This window comes from Ovis canadensis, chromosome 2 (assembly GCF_042477335.2).
Source record: "Ovis canadensis isolate MfBH-ARS-UI-01 breed Bighorn chromosome 2, ARS-UI_OviCan_v2, whole genome shotgun sequence".
In the NCBI taxonomy this organism is placed as follows: domain Eukaryota; kingdom Metazoa; phylum Chordata; class Mammalia; order Artiodactyla; family Bovidae; genus Ovis; species Ovis canadensis.
Window position 1 is genome coordinate 67,362,985 of NC_091246.1, and position 12,088 is coordinate 67,375,072.

The window sequence follows — 12,088 nt, forward strand, 5'->3', positions numbered from 1 at the left end:
GGTCTTGTAGGTCTTCTTAGAACCATTCAACTTCAGCTTCTTCAGCATTACTGGTTGGGGCATAGACTTGGATAACTGTGATATTGAATGGTTTGCCTTGGAGACAAACAGAGATCATTCTGTCATTTTTGAGATTGCATCCAAGTACTGCATTTCAGCCTCTTTTGTTGACCATGATGGCTACTCCATTTCTTCTGAGGGATTCCTGCCCGCAGTAGTAGATATAATGATCATCTGAGTTAAATTCACCCATTCCAGTCCATTTTACTTCGCTGATTCCTAGAATGTCGACGTTCACTCTTGCCATCTCTTGTGTGACCACTTCCAGTTTGCCTTGATTTATGGACCTAACATTCCAGGTTCCTATGCAATATTGCTCTTTACAGCATCGGACCTTGCTTCTATCATCAGTCACATCCACAGCCAGGTATTGTTTTTGCTTTGGCTCCATTTCTTCATTCTTTCTGGAGTTATTTCTCCACTGATCTCCAGTAGCATATTGGGCACCTACTGACCTGGGGAGTACCTCTTTCAGTATCCTATCATTTTGCCTTTTCATACCCTTCATGGGGTTCTCAAGGCAAGAATACTGAAGTGGTTTGCCGTTCCCTTCTCCAGTGGACCACGCTCTGTCCGACCTCTCCACCATGACCCACCCGTCTTGGGTTGCCCCACGGGCATGGCTTAGTTTCATTGAGTTAGACAAGGCTGTGGTCCTAGTGTGATTAGATTGACCAGTTTTCTGTGAGTATGGTTTCAGTGTGCCTGCCCTCTGATGCCCTCTTGCAACACCTACCATCTTACTTGGGTTTCTCTTACCTTGGGCATGGGGTATCTCTTCACGGCTGCTCCAGCAAAGCACAGCCGCTGCTCCTTACCTTGGATGACAGGTATCTCCTCCTGCTGCCCTTCCTGACCTTAAACGTGGGATGGCTCCTCTAGGCCCTCCTGTGCCCCCACAGCCACCACTCCTTGGGCATGGGGTTGCTCCTCCCAGTCGCCGCCCTGGCCTCAGGCATGGGGTTGCTCCTCCCGGCCACCGCCCCTGGCCTCGGGTGCCACCCCTGGGCTCGGACATGGGGTGGCTCCTCTCAGCCATCGCCCTTGACCTTGGATGTGGGGTAGCTCCTCTCGGCCGTCGTGCCTGACCTCGGACGCAGGGTAGCTCCTCTCGGCCTCTGCCCCTGACCTCGGATGTGGGGAAGCTCCTCTCAGCTGTTCCTGCTTCGTCGCAACCTTGCACCCTAGGCCGCTGCCACTGACCTCGGACGTGGGGTAGCTCTGGCCATGCTTAGTGCACCGGGCGCCACCACTGCCTGCGCCTAGTGCGCTGGGCACCGCCGCCACATAGATATCACCAGATGGTCAACACCGAAATCAGATTGATTATATTCTCTGCAGCAAAAGATGGAGAAGCTCTATACAGTCAGCAAAAACAAGACTGGAGCTGACTGTGGCTCAGATCATGAACTCCTTATTGCCAAATTCAGACTGAAATTGAAGAAAGTAGGGAAAACTACTAGACCATTCAGGTATGACCTAAATCAAATCCCTTATGATTATACAGTGGAAGTGAGAAATAGATTTAAGGGACTAGATCTGATAGACAGAATGCCTGATGAACTATGGAATGAGGTTCGTGACATTGTACAGGAGACAGGGATCAAGACCATCCCCATGGAAAAGAAATCCAAAAAAGCAAAATGGCTGTCTGGGGAAGCCTTACAAATAGCTGTGAAAAGAAGAGAAGTGAAAAGCAAAGGAGAAAAGGAAAGATATAAGCATCTGAATGCAGAGTTCCAGATAATAGCAAGAAGAGATAAGAAAGCCTTCTTCAGTGATCAGTGCAAAGAAATAGAGGAAAAGAACAGAATGGGAAAGACTAGAGATCTCTTCAAGAAAATTAGAGATACTAAGGGAACATTTCATGCAAAGATGGGCTCTAAAAAGGACAGAAATGGTATGGACCTAACAGAAGCAGAAGATATAAAGAAGAGATGGCAAGAATACACAGAATAACTGTACAAAAAAGATCTTCACGACCCGGATAATCACGATGGTGTGATCACTCATCTAGAGCCAGACATCCTGGAATGTGAAGTCAAGTGGGCCTTAGAAAGCACCACTACGAACAAAGCTAGGGGAGGTGATGGAATTCCAGTTGAGCCATTTCAAATTCCGGAAGATGATGCTGTGAAAGTGTTGCACTCAATATGCCAGCAAATTTGGAAAATTCACCAGTGGCCACAGGACTGGAAAAGGTCAGTTTTCATTCCAATCTCTAAGAAAGGCAATGCCAAAGAATGCTCAAACTACTGCACAATTGCACTCATCTCACATGCTAGTAAAGTAATGCTCAAAATTCTCCAAGCCAGGCTTCAGCAATACATGAACCGTGAACTTCCTGATTTTCAAGGTGGTTTTAGAAAAGGCAGAGGAACCACAGATCAAATTGCCAACATCCGCTGAATCATGGAAAAAGCAAGAGAGTTCCAGAAAACATCTGTTTCTGCTTTACTGACTATGCCAAAGCCTTTGACAGTGTGGATCACAATAAACTGTGGAAAATTCTGAAAGAGAGGGGAATACTAGCCCACCTGACCTGCCTCTTGAGAAATCTGTATGCAGGCCAGGAAGCAACAGTTAGAACTGGACATGGAACAACAGATTGGTTCCAAATAGGAAATAGGAAAAGGAGTACGTCAAGGCTGTATATTGTCACCCTGATTATTTAACTTATATGCAGAGTACATCATGAGAAACGCTGGACTGGAAGAAACACAAGCTGGAATCAAGATTGCTGGGAGAAATATCAATAACCTCAGATATGCAGATGACACCACCCTTATGGCAGAAAGTGAAGAGGAACTAAAAAGCCTCTTGATGAAAGTAAAAGAGGAGAGTCAAAAAGTTGGCTGAAAGCTCAACATTCAGAAAACGAAGATCATGGCATCCAGTCCCATCACTTCATGGGAAATAGATGGGAAACAGTGGAAACAGTGTCAGACTTTATTTCTGGGGGCTCCAAAATCACTGCAGATGGTGACTGCAGCCATGAAATTAAAAGACGCTTACTCCTTGAAAGAAAATTATGACCAACCTAGATAGCATATTCAAAAGCAGAGACATTACTTTGCCAACTAAGGCCCGCCTAGTCAAGGCTATGGTTTTTCCAGTAGTCATATATGGATGTGAGTGTTGGACTGTGAAGAAGGCTGAGTGCCGAAGACTTGATGCTTTCCAACTGTGGTGTTGGAGAAGACTCTTGAGAGTCCCTTGGACTGCAAGGAGATCCAACCAGTCCATTCTGAAGGAGATCAGCCCTGGGATTTCTTTGGAAGGAATGATGCTAAAGCTGAAACTCCAGTACTTTGGCCACCTCATGTGAAGAGTTGCCTCATTGGAAAAGACTTTGATGCTGGGAAGGATTAGGGCAGGAGGAGAAGGGGATGACAGAGGATGAGATGCCTGGATGGCATCACTGACTTGATGGAAGTGAGTCTGAGTGAACTCCGGGAGTCGGTGATGGACAGGGAGGCCTGGTGTGCTGTGATTCATGGGGTCACAAAGAGTCGGACCTGATTGAGTGACTGAACTGAACTGAAATACAATTTTACTATAAAGTTTATTCTAAATTTACTTTTAATATTTTACTTAACATGTATCATTTATATAGAAACATTTAGAACAGTTATTCTTGACTGATAATTCACATCTTAGACAATTTACAGCTTTATTTTTCTAACCTCCAATTGAAATTTATATTTCTTTTTGTTGTGAAAATAGGCAGCAGACTTAGCATGTATGTCACAAACAGAAATCATAGATGTCTTCTTATAATATTATTGCTGTTGCAACTATTCCAAAATAGCATTTATACTCATTGTACTTTGAAATTCTGATTATAAGATCCATGCTGTATCTTTTTAATTAAGGCATTAATAAAAAAATCACATATAATACTATATAAAAATCTGTGGGGATTTTCAGTATTTGGATAAGTTATTAAACTTATAATTATTTTATGGATTTAAAAATAATTATTCAGAAAAGAGGTCTATATACTTCACCAGATGCTCATAAGGTCCATTTCACAGACACCAAAACAGTCAAGAAGCCCTGGTTTTAAATATAAAACATATAAGTAATTTATTAAATATTTGCTAAATTCTTACTTATTAATTTTTCAAAAGTCTGCTGTGTATTTGTCCCTTAATCTACATTTTTTCTTTCTACCAAGAGAAAGCCTGGCTTAGAGGAGTCTGAATATATGTTTGATGAATGAAAAAGTAAATAAATGATAACTAAAAATATTTGAAGGAAAACTAATACCATCCACCAAAAACATTATGAAAGATTAGCAATAATAAAAATAGGCTGAAATTATAATATTCAAACTATTTTGAAAGAAACTCAGTAGCATTAGATCAAAAGGAAACTTTTCTGTGTGTTTAAGACCTTTCTATTTTGCCAACTCTGGAAAACAGAGTCTGAGGGGAAAAAATACAGAAGGAAATTAAAACTTCCAAGCTTTTAGGACTGAACGTGAAGTGAAGTGAAAGTCGCTCAGTCGGGTCCGACTCTTTGTGACCCCATGGACTATATAGTCCATGGAATTCTCCAGGCCAGAATACTGCAGTGGGTAGCCTTTCCCTTCTCCAGTGGATCGTCCCAACCCAGGGATCAAACCAAGGTCTCCTGCACTGCAGGCAGATTCTTTACCAGCTGAGCCACAAGGGAAGCCTTTTTGAACTAGTCACATAGTTGTTTTAGTATAAATTAGGTCCAGAGGTTTTCCAAGTAACACTAATGATTTCTAGTTAAAGTTTTCCTAGTAACAGTGACTCAGCTAGTACAATGTTAATGACAACAGAAAGCTAAATTAAACTCCTCAGTACAGAAAGAAGAATTTATGGGCTCATGCAACTGAAAATTCCAGAGGCACTTCTGGCTTCCAACACATCTGAATCTCAGGCATTGATGATGTCTTTGGGATGTTGTTCCACTATTTCTTGGTTCTGCTTTCCTTCTGCTGCTGCTGCTGCTAAGTTGCTTCAGTCGTGTCCAATTCTGTGTGACCCCATAGATGGCAGCCCACCAGGCTCTGCCATCCCTGGGATTCTCCAGGCAAGAACACTGGAGTGGGTTACCATTTCCTTCTCCAACGCATGAATGTGAAAAGTCAAAGTGAAGTCATTGAGTCGTGTCCAACTCTCAGGGACCCCATGGACTGCAGCCTACCAGGCTCCTCCATCCATGGGATTTTCCAGGCAAGAGTACTGGAGTGGGGTGCCATTGCCTTCTCTGTGCTTTCCTTCTAGAGTTAGCTTATTCTCAGGCACATCCCCCCCTGCTAAATGGCCACCAATTTACATTGTTCCCCTGTTCTCTCACAACATAAAGTATTTATCTTTCCTTGAGCTCCAGCAAAATCCCTGGGCACCAACTGACCTGAATGCACTCTTGTGATTATTCTGAAAAAAATCACTAGTGCCAGGCCCAGAGTTGATGTGGTACTCTCCCCAGCTTGATCTGTCATGGATTTCCCTCAAAGGTGAAGTCTACCCTTTCTGAGCAATCTAGACCAAAAGTATGGGTTTGGACTAAAGGAAAAAATAGGTTGCTAATTTCAGAATAAGAGGAAAGCATGTCTGGTAGGCAAAAAGCAAAAACAGATATCCTACTATAGACCATGATAGACAGTAACAATAAGACATCCCATCCATAAAATCACTTTATAAAATATTTTTACAAATATTTCTATTTCTAAGATGATTAAAACCACACATTCAGTAAGAAGCAAAGCCAGTCTTTTCAAAATTTATTTTTAATTGGAGGATAATTGCTTTACAGTGTTGAGCAAAGTCATCTTTAGACTCCAAGGATTACAGGAGTCTGGTCTCTAGGACTATAAGACTATTTCTTCAGCTTAACCTTTATAATTTTTGTCTCCCTGAATATGTTATAACTTTTCCACCTAAGGCACTGAGTAGTCATTCATTTGGTTAGCAATGTGTTTTTAAAATTCCTCCTTGTTAATTTCCTCTGAAATCATACATTAAATACCCTGAGGATTTCATACAGCATAGTCAAGGATCTCTTGTCCCTTTGTCTTGTCATTTGGGATCAAATTTCATTTTGTCCTCAAGAAAATCTGGCTCACATTTTGCCTTTCTTTTGCTCTCATCTTCCCTGTGACTGGATTCATTTTCCTTTCTCTGAGTAATCTCCACCCCCCCCCACCTCCCCCCAACCCCCATGTCATGTCTGTTGTCCACAAGAGGACCAAAGGACTTGAGTCTTTGCTTCCTCAGAGTTCTCCTGTCACTTTAGAATCCAGAGATGGAAAAGTGTATCTGAAGTTCTAAACATTTCAACATAAGCTTTATTCTACAGTGGAAGGTTAAATGTGCTGTTTTCCCAAAGCAACAATTTTAGAACAGGTATGATTTTATTTTCATATAAAACTCCAAAAAAAAGAAAAAACCCAAGGCCTCAATATCATCTACAAAATTATTCAAAAAGCCTTTATCTAGTAATATGAGGAATAACATTTAATATTAAAGGAAACTACCCTGAAATGTATTTTAAATGTAATCACATAGCTCTTCTGTGTCATCTTGTCTCACTTACCAATGTCTACCCTATTTAGTTTAAGATGAACTAAACTACTAAGTGAACCTTATCATTATTGAAAAATGTATCATACTTTCTCTCAGTGTGGATATGAGGGGAATGTTTTGTGTAAAAATTAATTGCCTTTTTTCTTGGCACATTATGAGGACTATTTTGGAAGTAAAATATATTAATGACTACTCTCTGACTTACCAATTTGAAAGTTTTCTTCAATACTGTGACACAAAATTTCCTTCCATCGTAGTCAGAATGTAGGATAAATGTCTCTTCCAGATGGCTATCATTTCTTATTTTTTAATCTAAATGTATAAGAGTCATGGAATAAGAAAGCCTAGAATTTGAACTCACAGGAAGAGTAAAGGTTATTTGATAGAGCATCTTAGCCAAAGTAGAAATGTATTCCTGGCTCCTACACTATTACTGAAAATACTTATCCAACCTCCACATAAGCTCAAAGTCAAGAGGGCACACTTCACAAAGGTGCCCCATTCCAATTTTGTACAAGTATAATCATAAGTTCCATCTTATGTTGCGCTAATATGAACCTCCTTGCTTGATGCACCTGTTAGTTCTGCTTCTTAAATATAAAAGATAAGCTTTATTTTTCGCAAGCACAAGATCCTTTCAGACATTTGAACAGTTAATACATGAAGTTCTCTTTTCCCAGGTAAACAAAGTAAAGAAACTTACTTGTTCTTCATCTTTATTATGGCTGAATCTCAAGATGTGCATCACTTTGATCATGATCTCCTTAAAAAAAGTCTTATTGGAACAAAGCACAATATTTTACTCCCACCAGTACCCAGTGCTGAGTACAGTGAGGCTACTGTGTCCCATACATTTGATTCTGTGCTCTTATTAGCACAACCTAAGCAGGAGAGGACAGAGAAGGCAATGGCACCCTACTCCAGTACTCTTGCCTAGAAAATCCCATGGACAGAGGAGCCTGGTAGGCTGCAGCTGCAGTCCATGGGGTCTCAAAGAGTCGGACACAACTGAGCGACTTCACTTTCACTTTTCACTTTCATGCATTGGAGAAGGAAATGGCAACCCACTCCAATGTTCTTGCCTGGAGAATCCCAGGGATGGGGGAGCCTGGTGGGCTGCCATCTATGGAGTTGTACAGAGTCGGACAAGGCTGAAGTAACTTAGCAGCAGTAGCAAGCAGGAGAGGAAGTAAAAAGTAAGAGAGGATAGGGAGGGAGGGAGACAGAAATAGAAAATAGATGAACTGAGATGAAATCAGGGAGAAATAGACAAATTCAAAATATATGTATATCCCAAGGCTAATACTAGGATCAGAACTACCAAATGGAGACAAAGATTTTGGACATCTGACCCTGCATTAAGTCCAGGGCTTTGGAAGCAACAAATGAAGGAGCCTATGAAAATGAAAATCCTTTCTAAAACAAACTATCCCCAATTTAGACTCTCAGAATTCCCCAAGATTAAACTCAACAAATGTGAGTTCACAAAAAACAATTGGCAAACACAGAAAGATATAAGCTAGGGTGAGCAAAAACAACAAGGAATAGATTTAGGTCCTCAACCACCCCCTAAATCAGATATTCAAATTATTAGATGTAGCATGTGAGATAACTCTGAATGGAAATTCTAAAGAAACAAATCCTGGAATAATAAAGCATTCTGATTAAGGGATAAATCACTGTCAAAAATAGAGAAACTTTCCATGTGAACATGGAGGCACTAATCAGTAGTTTTCCCCTCTTACAATGGAAATCTTATGAAAGTCACAAGTATGTAGACAACAAAAATATTAATTTTATTTAAAATTAAGATAGAGACTACAAAATATTTATGAAGGTTGCTGAGTCTTTAGGATTCATGTGGTGCTAAGTGCAGAAGAGCCTAAGAGCAATGTGATAGGAATTCCAAAATTCATGCTTCCATCCCTGTTGCCCCAACCTAGACTTCCTGCACTAATCTATGAATTCAGTAATACCTCTGTGATTATGTTATGAAAATGAAGTCATTCAGTTGTGTCCGACTCTTTGCAACTCCATGGACTGTAGCCCATCAGGCTCCTCCGTCCATGGAATTTTCCAGGCAAGAATACTGGAGTAGGTTGCCATTTCCTTCTCCAGGGGATCTTCCCAACCCAGGGATCGAACCCAGATCTCCTGCACTGCAGGCAGACCATCCGAGCCACGGGGAACCCTTATATTCCATAGCAAATGAGATTTTGTAGATGCAATTAAGAGTACTAATCAGTTGATTTTGAGAAAATCAAAAGGGAGATTATCCAAGCGAACTTAATCTAATCACACAAGCTCTTTGAAAGCAGTTTTTTCTATTAGAAGAAAGGAAACTCAGAGAAAACAAAAGGATTCAAGGCACTGTTGCTAGTTTTAAAGATGGAGGAGCTTCATAAAAGATGGGGGAGTGGCCTCTAGGAGCTATAATCGTGGTCCACAGCTGATAGCTAGTAGGAAAAGGGACATTCCAGTCCTACAATTGTAGGGAAAAGAGTTCTGCCAACAACAATGAGATTGAAAGTGATTTCTTCCCCAGATACTCCATAAAGAGCCCAGTTCAGCTAACACCTTTATCTTGGCCATGTGAAACCCTCTTTAGAGAACCAGTGAAGCTGGCCCAGGCTTCTGACCTAGAGAACTATCAGCTATTATATGAGTGTTGTCTTAAACCATTAAATCTGTGTTAATTTGTTACATAGCAATAGAAAACTAAAATAAGTATTATTTCAGAAAGTACTACTAAAAAATACCTAAAGATAATGCGCCACATCTTGAGGTACAGAAAGTATCCCTAGTGAGCAGTAAGTGAATTGGAAAGGTCAAGTGAGTGGTATCAGATGGCCCCCATACTACTGACTTTGAATAGAAGAGGAGGGCTGAAAAAAGTCTGCTAGTTTATACTCTCCAACAAGCCTAGTTCTTATGTGTGTGTGCTCAGTCATATCCAACTCTTTTCGACCCCACGGACTGTAGCCCATCAAGTTCTTCTGTCCATGGAATTTCCCAGGCCAAGAATACTGGAATGGGTTTCCATTTCCTTCTTTGGTGGATCTTCCCAACCCAGGGATTGAACATGCATCTCTTGTGTTGGCAGGCAGATTCTTTACCACTGCACCACCTGGGAAGACTGTAGTTCTTATAATCTTTACTAAAAGAGGATATTTTGATTGCTGTTTTCATCAATGTAAAGTTGAGTCCTTTGTTCCATTTTAATTATTTTGACTTTGAATTATACTTGTTCGAGATTAGTATTGCAACATCTACTCTATGGTTACTTAGATTTTCCTGGTGCATCTCAGTTTCTTTCTAAGCCATTTTTGGATGGGATTCATTTATGGATAAGAAAATAGTTAATCTCTCCTTTTCAAAAAGGAAATTTAATTCTTTGTCATCTTTTTTTCCTAGTTACATTATATTCTTTTCAGTATTTTCTTGTTTTTGTTTTTTCTGTCTACTCCATGTACTATGCTTTATTTGGTATTATATTTCCCATTGATGTCAAAAGTAAAAATACATGTTTTAATTTTATTAGTGGTTATGAAGCTTTTCCAACATAGTCTTTAACTTGCACTTCCTTATGTTTTGAGATCAGGAATAAAATAGCACCTCTTAATAACATGTAATTATTCTTTGCTCAATACAAGGTATACCATCTGCTCGATACAAGGTATGCCATCATCAAAGGCTTATTTGATTAGACTGAGTTGAAATCAATTTGTTCTTCAATCTTATTTGAAATTATTTGAGACATGGGATTCATGCAATATCTCAGACAGCTGGTGGTGGGAGAAGTTTAAATAATATGGCCTCTGGTAATGCAAGAAGAAAAGTTTCTAAATGAATGGTAAGAAAGCACTGTCAAAGTTTCATATTGTTACTACTCATTGTTGAAACTCATTGAAGTGCTACATTTTTAAAGGTATGTATAAAATCCGTTCAGTGGTTGACAATCAATCAGTCTTCCTGTTCAAACAAAACCCAAGGGAGACTGATTGGTTCACTTACTTTTCAGTGTCTTATGCTCCTTTCCAATCTAAACTCCCAAGTCATGGACGTAGCAGTGCCTCTACAATTCCCAGAGTCTCTGAACACCTGTATGGGGCATCCTGTCTAAGGGCAATTTAACCATCAGGATATATCATCAAGTTCTTCACCAAGTTGCCCAACTTATCACTAAAGCTGTATGATCAGCTTTATCAGATGACACAGTCCTAAATCATTTAAATCTGAGAAAGAACAGTGGAGAGTTATTTCAAAGGCTTATATACTGGTTGCATTGAGGTTTGTGGATGAAACATGATGGCCATGAAGGAATTTGGGGAGAAAAAGCAGTCATCACTTCTGTTTGCTTTCCTTTCTTGTCACATTACCTTTCTAATTTCAGGATAAGCTTACAGCTGATCTAAAAGGGTTTGTTAGCATGACTCCCAGAGGTTTCTGGCAAAATGACCCCTATTTTGGCTGTGCATTGCTAAGCTCAAGAATATACTAGAATCAGGATATACAGTAGCTTGTATGCAGCAAGGGCAGTGAATTGGGGCTGCTCAGGCTGGCTTGGGTTTACTGTATTGATGCGCTCCATTGTATCTGACGCTTTTGTGACTCTATGGACTGCAGCCCATCAGGGCTCCTCTGTCCATGGAATTCTCCAGACAAGAATACTGGAGTGGGTTGCCAATTCCTTCTCCAAGCAATCTTCCCAATCCCAGGACTGAGCCTACCTCTCTTGTGTCTCCTGCATTGGAAGATGGATTCTTTAACACTGAGCCACCTGGGAAGCCCTTTCCTGTACTGAACTGCCTCCTACAATCATACTGTGTTTTGCACTGAGAGATTTAATGTAAAGCCAACAATGACCAAATCATATATAAAAACAGATCTCTGACCTACCACCTGCAACAACTTGGCCAGGAAATCAACCACCCCCAGGACGCCAGCCTGTGATAAGTCAGACTTGTACGAAGTCAAACTTCTATCTCCAGTGACAGTCTAAGGAAACAAATAGAAACCCCTATAACAATCAACTTCAAATGGCCAGGATTTGATGAATAACTCACAACATTCCTAATATTTCCCCATAACCTGCGCACAGGTTTCCCATGCCAACAGCTTCCAATCAGGGCATACCTAAAGCCTTTTTTTCTTTCTGCTCCTCTGTCTGCCTTTGGTATTCCCATCTCTTGAAGAAATTTCCACAGTTTGTTGTAATCTACACGATGAAAGGATTTGCATAATCAATGAAGCATAAGGAGATGTGTTTCTGGAATTCTCTTGCTTTTTCAGTGATCCAAAGGATGTTGGCAACTTGATCTCTGGTTCCTCTGCCTTTTCTAAATCCAGCTTGAACATCTGGAAGTTCATGATTCATGTACTACTGAAGCCTGGCTTGGAGAATTTTAAGCATTACTTTGCTAGTGTGTGAGATGAGTGCAATTGTGGGGTAGTTTGGACTTCAC